We start from the raw sequence: 16,501 nt of genomic DNA, 5'->3' as shown, positions 1-16,501 counted from the left end.
TTCACCCTGTTCAAGATACTGGTGCCTGCTCAGTCAGCCTCAGATCTTTCTGAAATTAATGGAAGCAAAGGGCAGGTGTATCATAGAATGACACCACCATCCAAAGTGAGTGTAGCAGTCAATATGCTGAAAAACAGAGAGATGTGGAAATGCTGGAGAAATAGGCTGACAGGAACTGCATGGAGTTCAGCAAGGAGAATTGCCAAGTCCAGTGCTGGGGGACAAATAACTCTTATGCCCCAGTCTGGGCTGGGTGTGGACTAGCCAGAAAGCAACACTGCAAAGAAGGAGCTAGGATTGCTCATGGGAAACTTGTGCTTGTGCCCAGCCATCTCCTGGGATGGCCCTTAGCAAGAGGGTAACCATCCTTCCCCAGTTGTAAAGTCATGTGTGGGCTCTATAATGCAAGAAAATGAAGTACCACAATGGAGAAAGTCCAGTGGAAACTACCCAGGCTTTTCAGGGAGGTGCAGCATGTGGCACTGTGACTGGGAGAATAGTGTGTCTCCATGCTGGGGAAGAGATGGGAAAAGCAAAGAGCAGAGTTTACTGATATTTACAACTGCCTGAATAGAGGATACAGAGAAGATGGAGCCTTCTGATGTGCCTGGGCACTTCTCAGGTACGTGGCAATAAGGAGAGGCAAAGGATGCAAGTTTGGATGTGGGAAATTCTCATTGGATACTGTGGGGGGTTGACCCTGGCTGGTAGCCAGTAACCCACCAGCTGCTGTCTCACTACTCCTGCTAGATGGGACAGGGGACAAAACAATGTGTTAAAGCTTCTGAGCTGAGATAAAGACATAGACATTGCTTACCAGTTACTGTCACAGGAAAAACAGACTGGTCTTGGGGAAGATGGGAAAGTTGGAGGTGCAGAAGTTTATTGCCAGTTCAAGAATATTTGGTTTATGAGAAGCAGACAAAAATGAAATGCTTTATCCCCCTTTTTTTTTTTTCCCCTGAGGCTCAGCTTAACTCCTTTACTCCTAATCTCTATAATTCTGTCCAGCAGTTTAGGAGTATGGGGGATAGAGGTTGTGATCATATGTTCAAAATGATTGCTCTCTGCTTTACCTTCCTCCTCACATGTGTCCCCTGCTTCAGCATTGCTCCTTCCACAGGCTGCAGTCGTTCAGAGTAAACCTAGTCTAGCACAGATCCTCTCTGAGTCATGTTTCCTTCAGGGCTTGTCCATCTGGTCTGATTTGTGTCCTCCAGAGTCTACAGTGTGGATATGTGCTCTGGCACACACTTCTAATTGGGCTGCAGGACAGTTCCTGCTCCATAGTGGTCCCCTCTGTGGGCTACAGGGAAGTAAACAACCTCCAGTGCATTTCCTTTCAATAATGTATCTAGTCTGGCATTACCTGTGGCTGAGTAGACTCAAAATTGCTGTTTAAAAGCAGGGAAAATTGCAGAGTATTAAATATTAGTAACCAGCCTGGAATAGCTGATGTCTGGATTATTGGACCTTTCTAGTGGTAAAGAGAGATATTTTGGATACAGGAGCTGGGAGTCAGTCTCTGTTAGATTTGATTTATAGGGAAAAGTTAGAAGCCCGCAAATCCACATCATTTTACAGTTTGTTTTATTTCTGTGGTTCTTCAAAGATTTCTGGCAAATGAAACAAGGTTAAAACTGTAGAAATGGAAATTTTTCATTTTGTTTCCAAGGAGCGTGCCAAGTGATTAGGTTAGAGAGTAATTTGTAGAAGAAATAAAAAACGTAGTATACTCTGGAATGTGTGGAGTATGGGGATTTTCTTTCTTATAATTAAGTAACAACAGATGACTTATATCTTAATAGGAAAAGCAGACATAACTTGATTGTCACAATTTCCATGTCTGTGATCAAAGTCTGAGAAGGGGAAATAGCTGCTGCACAGCAGAAGTATCTAAAACAGCAATGCACTAGTCTTAGTAAATTTAATGCTGATGGATGCCTTTGGAAGCTGACAAATAAAACTTAGTAATGCATGAGAAAGTAATACCTGTAGTGGGTTCCAGGACACCAGGACTGGGAAGAATAACAAGCAGAGAACTGGGGAGAGGCAGAGGGAACGTGGTAGCCAGGAGCTTGTAGAAGGGCACCTAGTAATTCCTTACTGAACAGGAAGGTGTGTGGGAGAGCATCACCATAGCTGAGGTCAGAGCAGCAGAGGATTTCAGTGAACTTAAGCGAACACCCACCACAAACTTGTTGGAAGAAAACAAGCATCACTCTTTCTTAAAGAAGGGCAAGAAGAGGATCTGGGGAGCTGCTGTCTGGGCAGCCTGACCTCGACCTCTGGGAAGCATGAAGGAACAAACTGTGCCAAGGACAGGAAGGTGATTAAGGGTAACCAACCTGGACTTGTGCGTTACTGATGCCTTACTGACCTGATGGACTTCTGCAATGTGATGATTGGGTCAGTGAATGAGAGCAGAGCAGCAGATGTGTGTTTATCCTGGCCCTTGATGCTGTCTCCTGTAGCATCACTGGAAAACTGATGGAGTACAGACTAGGTAAATGCATGGTGAGGTGGACTGAAAAGTAGGTGAATTTATGGGGCCAAAGGCTTGTAATCAGTGGCACAAAGTCCATGCAGAAGCCACTAGTTACTGCTGGTATATCCCAGGGTTCAATACTGGGGCCAGTATTTTTGCAAATTTTTATTAATGAGCTGAATGATGTGGTAGTGCACCTTCACCAAGTTTGCTGGTGACACAAAACTGGGAGGAGAGGCTCATGTGCCAAATGGTCCCTGTTCAGAGGCCCTCAATACACTGCAGAAGTTGTAACATGGGAACTTCATGAAGTTCAACAGAGGGAAATGTCAAGTCCCACTTCTGGGGAAGAGTACCAGACTGGCCACATACCAGTACAAACTGGTAGCCAACTGGCTGGGAAGCATTTTTGCAGAAAAAAGACCCAGGGCTCCTTTTGAAAAAGTTGAGCATGAGGCAGCAATGCACCCTTGTAGTGGAGAAGGCCAGCAGCACACCTTAGGAAGAGCACTGCCAATGGTTTGAGGAGGGTGATGGTCCCTCCACCTCAGCACTAAGGAGACACACCACAGCTTGGCAGTGGTTGAGGTTAGCAGGCACCACTGAAGGCCATCACCTGCCTCCTCAAGCCAGGTCAGGAAGAACAGATTGCTCAGGACTGTGTCCAGGAAGGGGCTGAAAATCACAACCCTCTCTCTGCAGTCTTCCTGATATTCAAACATCCAGGCAGTAAAAGTGTGCTGTGTTTAGACAGGACAAGATGTGTCTCTGTTTGGGGACCACTGAGAAATCATGCTCCCTCTTTACACCCTCCCAAAAGTATGAATAAACATTGATAAGGTGCTCTTGAGACTAATGATTTTCTTGAGCAGAGGTTAGTGATGGCCTCTGCAGTATTCAAGGATTTAAACCTCTATATTAATTCAGTATCATAAAAATGTTGATGATTTTGAAAGCTTTCTGAAAGATAAATGTATCTATGATCTGCTGAGCTATTAGATGTAGTTCAGGCAGTGAGGTTTCTGAGAAGTGTTTAGAAAGTAACTTCTTCCCAGATATCTTTGTACTTTAATTGTGGTGTTCTGGCAGAATTCCCACTGCAGAAGGGATGTTTGAATTGTACTCCATCACTTATGTCAACAATTGCAGGGTTTGTCTTCCGCCCAACCAGGACTGGATTCTTAGAGTGAAAGACTCTAATATTTGCCAGCAGTATTTGTTTCCAGGCAGACAGTGTGTAGTTTCTTATACTGACTTAAATATCTTTAAGACCACAACTGGTGAGATGAGTCAGAAGCAAATGGTATCACACTTCACTTCATGGGGATAGGATCCCTGCCTTGGATCATTTAATGTTTCTTTAGTCTAAACAAATGAACTCAGTCATTCTCTGCACAGTGGCATTAACAGCAAGAATCATGGACGGACTAAACCATGAGTGTTTCCTCTTGCAGAGGCCTGGGGGTTGTGTTTCACCAGGAAACTCACGTTTTGTAGGCTCTGGGGAAATACAAATGTAATACTGGTATTCCTGAAACTTCACTGAAAAAAATAAAAAGAAGTGGGAAATCACTTTCCCCAAGGTTCTTTGGAGCCTGTACGTAGGTTGTTGCAATGCTGTATTTCCCTGAGACACTGGGTGAGATGGTGGTGTGGGGCCTGGGAAGCTGTGGCTGTGTGGACACTTTTGGACAGTCCTGCATTGGACAGAGCTGAGAAAACTACAGGAGAAACTGCATTAGGCAAAAAGAGATGGTGGAGAGGCAGCTTTGAACAGATGGCAGCACTTTCATACTAGAGTTACAAAGAGCAGTGTGAGTGTGCACACTATTGTAGTGTTTTGGCCTCACTATCACTCTTCTGAAAATGTGGAAAATGTGAGTTTAGCTTTTGTCCTCTGTAGCTCATCAAGGATCTCTCCTGTCTGACTCTGTCCAGGTGTGTGCTGTCACATCTCCTTGACAAATGGCTTTGGTTGCATCATCTGCAGAAATGAAAACTGTATTTTCGCCCTCTAGAGAGCAACCTCGAGCTGCTCTCCAATAGCTGCTGGGGTAAAGCTCTCAGGAAGCCTTTGCTGAATTATTTGAATTTGAACTGAAGTGTTTGGTCTGTGAATGGTCTTGTGGTCTCACAGTTCCAAGGAAGTTTTTAATATTATCCTTAATTAACTGTGTTTTGCTTCCCCACACTCCCTAAAGATTCATGTGGTGCCAAGCACACCATGAAGTGAAGAGCCTGAAGCAATTGCCATGCCCCAATGGTGGAAGAGAATTCTGGTGGAGTCAGAATTGCTACTTAAAATGGTATTTGTCTAATTTAAGGTACACTATGAGATTTCAGTATTTTAAAAGTAGATTCTTTGGCTACACTGTTTACTAGTACTGTTTATTTTGCCAAATATTAAATGAAGGCATTTGGGGGATCACATGTATTTTCCATCAAAGCAAAAGTCTTCAGCTTCCAATCTTCTTCCCATCTCTTTTTTCAATGTTCAATCTTGCTCTACACCCATGGCAGCAGGAGTGATCCTGCAGCTGAAGGCTGTAGAACTTTAATGCAGACCTTTTAATCTTCTTCTCTTTTTAAATAGATTTGTGAGTTTTTCCATGTGTGAAAATATTCCTGTAGTTCCTGAGCTAATAAGTTGGTTTTTTTTCCACAACAAACCTAGATTTTTAAATCAAATATTCAAAGTTTAGGGCTTTAATAACTTCCATTAGAGCCTGGCAGAAGGCTGCCTTTTCCTTTCAGACTCTTCAGGAGGGATTCCTGGTCTCTGGGGACATGTGGGAATCACAACACAGTTACTTTATCTTGCACGTGTTTGTTTTACCAATTTCTACCTTATGTGAGCAATAGCATCAATCCAAAGCAGATCTGACAGCTGGTCCAGCTGAACCCCACCTGTTTTGCCATCTTCTGGGTACCTCCTTTGGCTAAGAGAAAACAGAAAAGCTGTTTTCAAGCAAACTTCACCTGTAAACACGATGGAGAAAGCAACTGTAGGAAGTGTCACTCTGGGTTACTTGGGGCAGTAACTTGGAAGGGCCCTGCTTTCCACAGCAGAGCAGCCAGGAGCAGGGTCTCAGCCCTGCCACATCACCTTGGTTACAGTACTGTGTCACAGGTCATTGCATGTTCCTCACTGAATCTCTTAATTCTGTCCTTCTGCAACTCCCTTTCTTTGTTCCTCTTTATTTATAAACTGCCACACTATCAGAGGCTGCAGTTTTGGATGTTTTCATGTTGCTAAGTGATATTTTTCCTTTCTTCTCAACATCCTGGTTTTCTTAGAAGCATTTATTACCTGCAGTCCCCACTTGGTTGCCCTAAATTCAGATGCATTTTTGTCTTTATCTCCCATAGCTAAACAACAGCTTAACTTGCCACATTCACCCTTGTGAAAGCTTCTGGTCATTACTAAAACTATTTTCTTGGGTAATACTGTTTCAGAATTTGTTGTGTTTCAAAATGTATTTGTTGACTGTGTTGTGTGCTGTTGAAGAGATTGCAACCTGCTCATAAGGGCTCATCCAGCCTGGACCAGGCTCTGGAGCATGTGCCTTGAGGCCCATCATGCTGTGACAATCATCAGTGCCCCAAAACACTGTGAAGCAAAGGACAGGCTGATTATTTGGCCAATCTACTCATTATGCTCCAGGGTCTGGAAATATTGAATTACATATGGATTTTCAGCTATTAATGGTAAAGCAAGTAATAAAGATGAAAAGACACAGTTTTCACCAGCTGTTGGGAGTCAAACTATCCATAAAAATTCCAGTTATCCCTTGTGAAACTGTGGATCAGAGTTATCTATGTCAGTGGTCTTTCAACTTAATTCAGGGTTAAATAGGTGTCAGAAAAAAAACCCAAAAAACTTGAAGACAAGCATCATGAGCTTAGATGGATGCAATAGGAAATACACAGCAGAGGGAGTTCATCCCCAAGTGACAGGGCTGGACTGCTGTGGGAGAGGTGTGAGTGCCACTGTGGCACCACAGGGCTTAGATGGCCTGTCCCTGATACACTGGGCATTCAGGTAGAAGGCTTAGAAGGGCTCAGCAACTTTAGAGACACTGCAAGGCCAAATTAAAATTTACTTTTTCAGACCATGATGACTAATCTGTGCACAGAGGAATGTCTGCAATGCAGGCTGTAGGAATTTCTTACTGCCATTTGCTCTAAACTAGTAAGTATTTTTGGCTGCTTTCTTACCCCAGCAGATAATTTTCCCTTTAAAATGATGTTGAACCAGTGGGATGCAGTTGCTCTGCCACTGCTGTTACCTGCACACAGCCTGGTGTGAGGTGGCAGGCTCTGCCTTAACATGCCATAGCAGCACTTGCTGAGTGAATTTCCACATCTGAAAAGGATCAGTTCTGACACCATTGCTGTGCTGATAGATCCTGGCCCTATGGCAATGAAACTATTGTGGCAGCAGAGTATTGTAAGGGTCTGTGTGTCTGCACTTACAGAGAAACTGTAAAACACCAGATTTTAGTTCCTGGTGGCAGCAAAATCTGAAATTAATTGTTATGTTCATCATAATTAATCATTATGATGAACAATTTTCTGCTAAAGAGTAAATCAGTGACATTTTTAACTGGGGTACATGACTCTGAAGAATAAAGCTTTTATGAACTTTACTTCATCAGAATGAAATGGAAATAGCAAGTTTTTTCCCAAATACCAAACTGGTGTAATATGAATTCTCCACTTAAATCACCCAAAATGGTTAGTTTCTAAAAATGTGGGACATACCTGTAGTGGCTAAATTTCCAAAAGAATTTAGAAAAATGCTTGTAAGTGCATATCTATGAGGATCTTTGTTACCAGCTAGAGGTGCTTGTAATCCAGTTTCCCTCTGGTCTTCACCTGGGCTTCTCACCTTGTGGAAATTCTGTGGGTTAGAAAAACATCTTTGCCCAGCATTGGCAGAGAGAGCTTTGGCTGGCTCTTTTGCAAAGGACTTTTTCCTCCTCTGAAGATATGAGGTGGTCCAATGGCACTGCAGAATGAAGCTGAATGAAAGAAGCAAACCTTTTGGAATTGTGTCTGTGAGGGGACAGCACTAAAGCCTTGAAACACCAACACACCTCATGGCTTGGGTGTCTTTTGTAGATGTTAAGTAGGGATTTACTGCCACCATGTTCATCACTGTGACTGCTGTGGCACTCATTAGTAATATAAATAACAGTCTCAAACCCAATATTCTGGGTGGTTTTGAGTGGGACCAAACTCTGTGGAAAATCCATAATTAAACTATTTAGGAAGAATTAGCCCAGCTGATACCAGAATGGATTATGGTTCCTGCATCTTGGTATTTTTCTAAAAATTATTGTGGTTAGTGCTTTAAAGTAGTGGTTTCAAATTTTTTAGGATATTTTCTAATGGAAAATATATTGAGACAATAATTAGGTAAAAATAACTTTAAATTCTTTTTAAAAAAACACATCTGCTTATTAAAAATCAGTTTTGTATTTATTAAATATTTATTCATTTAATAAATACAAAATTATAACAGTTAATATTAAATAAATATTAAAATTTTAATATTCACTATTTAATAAATATATAATTTTTAATATTTAGTTAATATAAAACTGGCCTTATTTAAAGGTATTACTTAAGACATGTAGAAAAGGATTCTCTGTGGAAAATGCTGTTGTAATAGAAAAGTATATTTTCATTCAAGAACTTCAAACTTGAGAGCTTCAAAACTTGGAGTTAAAATGAGCAGGTTACATACCATTGCCATTTCAGCTAATGATCTCTTGCCACTTTCTATCAGACTTGGATTGCACTCAAAATGCTGAATCAAAGCTATAATTTTCCTGTTCTGCTTTGCTGGAGAACAGTTCAGGCTCCTAATTCAGGCCTCTCTATCTCTCATTGGCTTTCACACAGCTGACCCTAAGGAATGTGATAGTCAAACCAGAATAATAATATAAAATCCATTTTTGTTTAAAATAACTATGTGGATACATTGTTCCTCTTGAACAATTTCCTAATTAAAAAAAAAAAACAAAAACAAAAACCAACAACAAAAACTAAAAAACCTCCCCTAATTGAACCCACAAAAACTCCCTCCACAAAAAACCAAAAACCCACAAACTAACAACCACCAAAAAAAACCCAAACCAAAACCAACAAACCCACAAAAGGTCCTCCACAACAATGAAATTCAAGTTGTTGAAGATAATTGTGAATTTCACACCAACCTCTGGAAGTGGATCAGCTACTTTACAGAACTAATTTTTTATGTACTTACTAACACCTTGTCTTATCTTAAGCAAATTTTGGCAAAGGATAATATCTCAAAGGAATATGTTTTGAAGTAGCCAACCTTTTTGCATAACATGGCAAAGGAACCAGGATGTGAGGAGCCAGGGTTAGCAAACAGAAGGCAGCTTAAGCAAAGTGTGAAATGCAGCTCTGGACAGTACAAATGGTGCTGTCTGTGTGTAAGCTGGCTGCCAGCTCTCACCCTCGGCAAGCTGAGGAGCAGCAGCCTGGGCTGGTTTACCAGGGGTGTCCAGTGCCTTTCAAACACCATAAGGCAGCTGAGATCTGCTGGCAGTCACAGAATTGTTTAGGGTGGAAAAGACCTTTAAGCTCATCAAAGGTAGAAGGATAGGTAAGGCATGGGGCCAGTGGGAGGCCCAGATCCATCTGGACCCTGCCTGCATCTCTCAGTGCTTTGCTTATCTGCCTGAATCCCTCTGGCTGAGCAGCTGAGCATCTCTGTTCCTTAGATCCCCATGGGCTGTAGTGGGCCAGAGACAGGGCTACATGTCCTCATCTCTATCTGAATCCCAAGGCTTCATTTCCACACTGTGATGTCTACAACCTCCTCAAGCTGCAGTTCTTACCTGGGGCTCTCTGCAAATCACTGTTTTGCTAAGCTGCTTTCCTTTTTATGCTGTTGCTTTTTAACCATCCTGAAGCTACTTAAATTTGTCAGGTTTTTCCCTGTCCTTATGGTGAGTTGCACACAGAACATGAAACAAAGGTGCTGCCAAGTGTGAACCCAGCCAAGCATTGAGAGCACTGGGATTGTGTCAGGGATCCAGCTGTGGCCAGACACAGCAGGTTCAGGCTCATGGCTTTGTCTCACCCATCAGGTGTGCAAAGAGCAAAGCCTTGGTTCCTCCCAGCTGCTGGTCTCTCTCTCCTCTGGCACCAGCTGGCTTGGGCTGCACAGCAGGGGCAGAGTGATGCTGAATGAGCACCTGGGCACTGAAAGGATGGCATGGATACACCTAATGGACAAGGAGAACAATCTCATTGCAGTGTTTTGGTCCACAGCACCTTCTGAAAAGAGCAGCTGGGTGAACCAAAAAATCAGAGAACGTTCTCAGGCTGACTGAGCCCATACCCCCTCAAAAGCAGCTAAGATGGTTCTCAGGATAGATCTTCCTGATAGACCTCTTTGCTTTTATACATATCCTAGCTTTTATATGGATGCCCTAGTTGGTGTGCTGGCATGGTATCCCTTACAATGTGTATATTTATTTGGCCAGCAATGTAAAGGCTGGAATACTCCCTTTTTGTAGGTATCTAAATTACACAGTGTGCTAAATTTCCAAATTTTGACATGTTCAGATTTGAAAATCCATCAAATTTCAATTTAATTTAAGCCCAAATATTCAAGGACACTTTTATGTCGTCCACTCACGTTTAGACACAAAGTATGCCAGAGCAGAGAACCATGAAATTCATAATTTAATAGAATTCCTCAAATAAATAAGAATGCATTACTATATTATTATATTATTAATATATTATTATATTACTAGAATTACTATCATCACCAGGTGCTTCCACAAGACTGAGGCAGTGTCTTACCACAGGATAATAACTAACTTTTCCTAAAGAAGATTGTCTTAATTTTCCTTTCTCAAATCAACAGACTTCCCACTGCAGTTTGTTTGACTATGGAGTTTGAGAGTGTAACAATTTCAAACTGAGGCAAATGAATCTGTCTTAAGTCAAGCAGCCCTTGAGTCGTCACCCTTTACAGACACAGTTTACAGACACATCACAGCAAGCTGAGATCAGTGCTACTTGATGTTATTTTGCAGATGAATCAACTCTTTAAGATACAAAGTAATGGAACTGATCTTAAGAGACAAAAAAGCTGAAGAGGGAAATCTCATAGGAAAGGGCTTGGTCATTCTATGGAGAGGCAGCCCTTGCAATATAACATTTCTGCTCCATCTGCAGGTGAGAGGCCAGCTGAGCTCACCCAGGCAGCAGCAGCCTCCAGCCCTGCTCTGCTTCCCAGAGGAAAACACGGCCGGGCTGTCGTCATCACACACGGAGGGGAAGGAAGAAATAATCTGCTGAGGTGGGAATGCTAATGGTAAATATATTTTGAAACTGATGCAAATCCTGTTTGGTGACGTGCTGGTGAGTCAGGAGGGTGGGTGGAAGTGATTTTGCATAATAACACTATCATCTGCTTTCTGCAGCAGCAGCCACAGGCTCTGTGCAGCAGCCAGTGAGTCATATGCTGTGTGCCAACCTGAAAGGGGTGAAACCTCAAAATATTTACAGTTGCATTTCACATCTCTGTGCTAAAAGGCATTGGGAGTGGGCACCTGTGGTGCTGTTCTGGTTTCCCCTGGACTGACCACATCCAACCCAGGAGCCAACTTTGGAGGAATCTTAGGAAGATGCTGCTATAGGCTCCACAGAGCTTAGACAGAGTAAAAGAGGACAGACACGAACAGGAGGACAGGATCTTTCAGAATTAGCATTTATAAAGAATGAGGTTGAATTCAGAATAATTGTACTGAGGTAAATTTTCAGTGGCACTTTCAAATAAGCTCAGCAGAAGCTCTGGAGCTCAAAGGAAGACACATGTACAAAAGGCTGTGCTGAAGCTTAGAATATTCACAAGTACTTACTGAATGGAGATGATTTTTTTCCTCCTTTTATGAACATTTTATTTTTTAGATGACAAGATATGCTTTAAAGTTCAGCATGATTGCTCTTAATTGGGCTCTTACACACTGGTAACACAAATGTAATTAAGCCCTGCCAGTTTCCAACTCCTTTTTCCCATCCTCTTGGCACTGTAGGGAACAGGAAAAAAAAAAACCCTGGAAAAATAAGACAGCAAAATATAGTATTTTTCAGGTTTATAGTAGGCTGAATAGACCCTGTATGTGTAGAATTAGAATTTCCTCAATTTACAGAGCTTTCCTAATGTAGAACACAACTAATGGAGTGTCTGACTACTTCCTTTTAAATTGCATTTAGATTTTCCTGCACTGTTGCTTTAGGCTGATAGAGCATCTAGTCTATATCAAAACAAATGAATTACCTATAAACAATTAAAATGTGGCAGTACCTGCTTAATTTTGTAATATCCACAGAGAGAAGAATACATCCAAGGGAAAAAGTCAAAGACATTTTAATTAAAACTTGGGTATTAGGGCCATGCAATTTCAGGCTCACTCTGCCAGGAGCAACTGAAATGATAAATGTTTACCCAGTATGATACTTAGTTACATAAAATACTGGTTTCATAACTAGGTTTTATGATTTACCTTCTTAATTAGGAACAAAGTGTAGTCTTGGAACAGAGTACAAGGTAAACAGATTTTATGTGGAGGAGCTCTGCAGAGACTTGGGTAAATGAGAATAAATCCATCACTGCTCTGTGCTACAGCTCTGTTCACAGTCTCAGTTTTCCAGGGACATTATGGTTGGTGCTTCTGCAAGGCAGCAGTGGCAGATTTTCACCCTTGTAGGAACAAGCTCAATGCCTCTTTCTGCTGGGGAGCACCACCCAGGTATTTTGAGCTTCTCTCTGCATTATCCTTTCTTACTTCCATTTAATATCCTTGCTGGGTATTACACTTGATGCTCTTTATTCAGAGCCTTAATAGATAGAAATTTAACCACTCTTAAATGAGGCCTGGTGCACAGCAGACAATTTTTTTCCCAGAAAATAATTTCATTTCACCAGCTGCCAGTTTATTTGAACAAGCCTGGGAGACACAAAGGGACTGGAGGAAGACCTTATTCCTTTTTTGAGAGAGATCTCAGCTGGGCTGTCACAGCCCGGCAATACTTTGTAGGATGTGTTTCCATGGGTGGTTACTGCACTCCCAAACACTCTGGTGAGGGGAATGGCTGTTCAGAACAACCAGCAGCTCTTGATGTGACAAATTGATACAGCCAATGCTTCTTTATTACGACCTTTTTCATACCTCTTTTTCTTATGATCCCTATGAACTATTTGAACTCCTGTTTGAAAATAGGAGATATTTTCCGTGAGGACAAATACACCTAGCCACTAGCAAGTCCCCCAAGCATCCCACTTTCCTGAAAACCCAGGATCCACCATCATTCAGTCACTGCTTTTGTGCAGTGGTTGTAATCTACTTTCTATCCTTGACTGCAAATGAGGTAACTCTGCATTCAAGAGCAGCAAAGGGCACTGCTGCTCAATTCACAAATGAACCAAATATCCTCATGCAACTTTGGAATGTTTGAACTTCCAATGTGTCTGAAATTAGATAAGGCAAACCTAAGGTTTTGTCTTTCACATACTGATTTTGAAGATTTCTGTTCACACAGCACACAGAAAGAGCACAAGGCACATTGTACAAACATGCACATCTGCCCCAATTTTCAGCCATAAGTATCAGCAAGGTACCATGCAGTGAGGACACTTTGATGCCTGCTATGTATTGGGTTTTTTACTGCTTGCTGGGAAAGTGAATATACTGACCCTAAACTTCCCACTTATGGAAATGTTACAGTTTGTTCACTGAGAAACACTCACTATTCACAAGAGAAGGAGACTGGGCCCTGACAAGTTCAGGCCAGAAATAAATCCAGCTGTGGTTCAAAGGCTGAGAAAGCTGAACTACAAAATTTCCTTGACTGTGCTCCATCACAGGAAACTTCTGTGCTGCCAGGCTACAGCCACTAGTAATTAAGAATCTAGTAAATTATTATTTCTAAATTAAATAGAAAAGTTCAGATGGGGAAATTCAAGGCCTTGCTCTCTGACAGAAATTGGAATTTGAGGTTCTGTTTCAGAATTATTTTCAAACATGAAAAATATGCAGTGGAAGAGTGAGTTAATTTACTTCTCTCTATTTATGAGCTCTTTGGAGACATCTTACCAAACCTTCACATGTAGCTAATACTGAGTATCACCCACACATGTCCATGTCCCACACATGAATACTAAACTGAAAACTTTCTTGGTTTGAATGGCTGTGCCAGATTAATGAATGTTACTATTTCCTTGTTGAAAGAAATGCATAACTAATGCAGAGCAATGTGGAAATTCTGTGGTATAAATTTAAAAACTTCCAAAGATAACTATTTGAGAAATTAAGGCAGCAAATTCTATTTCTCCAGTGTTCACAATATTAAAGAAGAATGCTCCATCCTTTACTGATATAAACAGTGTGAAAGATGCAGAGGCAATCTTGCTTCCAGGCATAATGCAAGCTTGTAGTGATGATATCAAATGGGTATAACACAGCTAAATAATTCTATTTCTCCTCAGATACACAGAATACATTGCTAGGAAAAAAAAAGTTTTAAATTCAAATTCTTCTCTCCTCTCTATTAATGTGCTTGAACCACAGGGATCCTGGGTAGGTCAGTAAATTGATCTGCTGTCTACTTTCTGGGGTGAAGAAAACAGGGAAAAGCTGGAGCCTGAAACTAGATTTAACACCATCTAATAAAGCAAGCAGAGATGCTGCACAAAAAAAATGAAGAAAGGCAGGACATCTCCTGAACCTCCTAGTGCTTCTTCTGCACCTAACACTGAAATAGTCATTAGGACACAAAAAAATTAATTGGCCCAGTATCACCAAAGGGAAAATTAATAATGGGTCCTACAACAATTACGTATGAATTTTATGAGGAAGAGTTTCTTTTCATTATTTTAAACCTATTTTATAGGTAAATCTAAATGTAAATTCCCTGAGATCCTCCCTCCCTTGTTCATCCCCTGCCCATCCTTTCTTTTACTTCCTACTCCCATTATTTCAAGTAGCATATTCTGAAACCAGCATACACAGAGCAGACATCCCTGACAGCAAGAGGATGAAAAGCATGACTGCAGTGTGCACCAGGCAGCACAAAACCAGAGCAGCTAAAACACAGACCAAGCTCCACTAATAGTTTCTGTGGGAGACTACCCTTTTTTAGCAATTAATGAAGAGAGGTCAGGTTTTAATGCCTTAATCATCTCCCAGTGTGAGGGTAGCAGCATGACAAATTAAACTTGATCCAAAAAAATTGCATTTTTAATCCCTCTCCTGCTAGGCTACACCACTTCAGGTGCTGAAGTAAAGGAAGAAAAACAAGTTGTAAAGTTTTTTCCCTCAAGAGTTCTGCAGATTTTAATTCTTCACTTGCACATTGCCATCAACCTCTTCCTGCCCTGCATCAATTGCTCTCCACCCAGCTTCACAGGCTGAGTAGTTCCCATATGGAACTGGAAGAGATGGAGGCAGACCAAGGGTTCATCTGATCCTGGGTATTCTCTGTTTCTGGTGGTAGATTTACTTTTCTGTCCACTTTTTTTCCCCAATATGATTCTCAATGCAAAACTAATATTATGGAATTCATACCCTTGTGCTGTTACCTTGCTGCATTAAAGATGTCATCATCTGTTTCATGCCAGCCAACATGCACTTCCCTGCCACAGGAATACCGTGGTATTTTATAGCTAGAGCACACATCCTCTACACAATGGCTGTTCCTCTGTGCCTCAGTTTGCTCTTTAGCTCAGGAGGGAATCAGAATGGTGCAGATCCATCAGCATTGTACCTTGCACACTTGGCAGTGAGTAGTAATTTTCAATAATTCATAAGGAGTTATGACAAAAGTGTACCCACAATTCTATTTGGCTCGTTTAACAGAACAACACAAATCTCTTTTTCTTTTCTCCTAGTCTGTTACATTTATTTCAAGCACACCAAAGAATAAAACTTCCTTTACCTGTGGAAAAAAATTCCTGTTTCACAAAGTAGTTCTCAGTTCCACTAGGAGCTGATGACAACAAAACTAAATAATTTACTTACTAGAGCTAACAAACATTTTGTTTTAGTCATACAAAAAATTGTATTTGAAAGTATGTTTTTAAAATAAAAATCAAAATTATACTAGAAGCTTAAATATTAAATCTGTAATAGTGACATTATTGTTTGTCTGCAGTAATTTTCTCAATGTTCCACCAAAAGTAGAAATCTCAAAGATTAGGTGAAATACTAGTGCAAGGAAAATGAATGTGATTCAATATAATGCTTTAAGATCCCACTGCATATTTATGGTCCAATTCCTCTCTAGTGGTGGTGGTAATAGCAGGAAAGAAAGAGAAGCCTTTTGTTGCTCTCTTGCTGTTGCTTTTTCAAGGGTTTGAAAACTGTGCTAGGAAAAATAAGTGTTGGAAGACAAAGTTCCTGCAAGTACAGCTAGAACTGAAATCAAAGTGACGTGAAAGCACACATGCCAGCAGGCAACAGCCTGCCAGAGCCCCTTAAACTTTAAAGTTAAAATGAAACAAAATACAAAGGCTCCCCCAAGTTCTGCTCCACTGTGTTCTTCATTTAGCACTCTTGGTCTAGGAAGTTTTGCACAATTACAATGTGAGACACTGATGTGCTGCTCTCATTTGAAGACCTAGGGATGTCTGGCAGCTTTTCCTGGGCCATTCCCTATGCTCACCTAGGGCACACAGCTCCTGGGAAGGGAGATGTGTGTTAGGCTTCTTTATTGGCTTCAGACACAATTATATCCCATTGCCCTGGGGACTATTTGCTGGGGAGCCGTTTGATTGAAATTTAATCACTTTTGAAACTCTCTTTTTTATAAAGTATTTTTAATCTACCAAAACATTACCACAGTGATGGAAAATGTAGTTCAGATCACTGTGCCACTCACCCTGGGACTTTGGTAGCACAAATCCAGGGACAAGAGCTGTCAGCAGCACCCAGTAGGTAAGGGATCTCAGCAGACCTCAGC

The sequence above is a fragment of the Oenanthe melanoleuca genome, chromosome 2 (assembly GCF_029582105.1).
Source record: "Oenanthe melanoleuca isolate GR-GAL-2019-014 chromosome 2, OMel1.0, whole genome shotgun sequence".
In the NCBI taxonomy this organism is placed as follows: domain Eukaryota; kingdom Metazoa; phylum Chordata; class Aves; order Passeriformes; family Muscicapidae; genus Oenanthe; species Oenanthe melanoleuca.
This window is presented reverse-complemented; position numbering follows the sequence as displayed.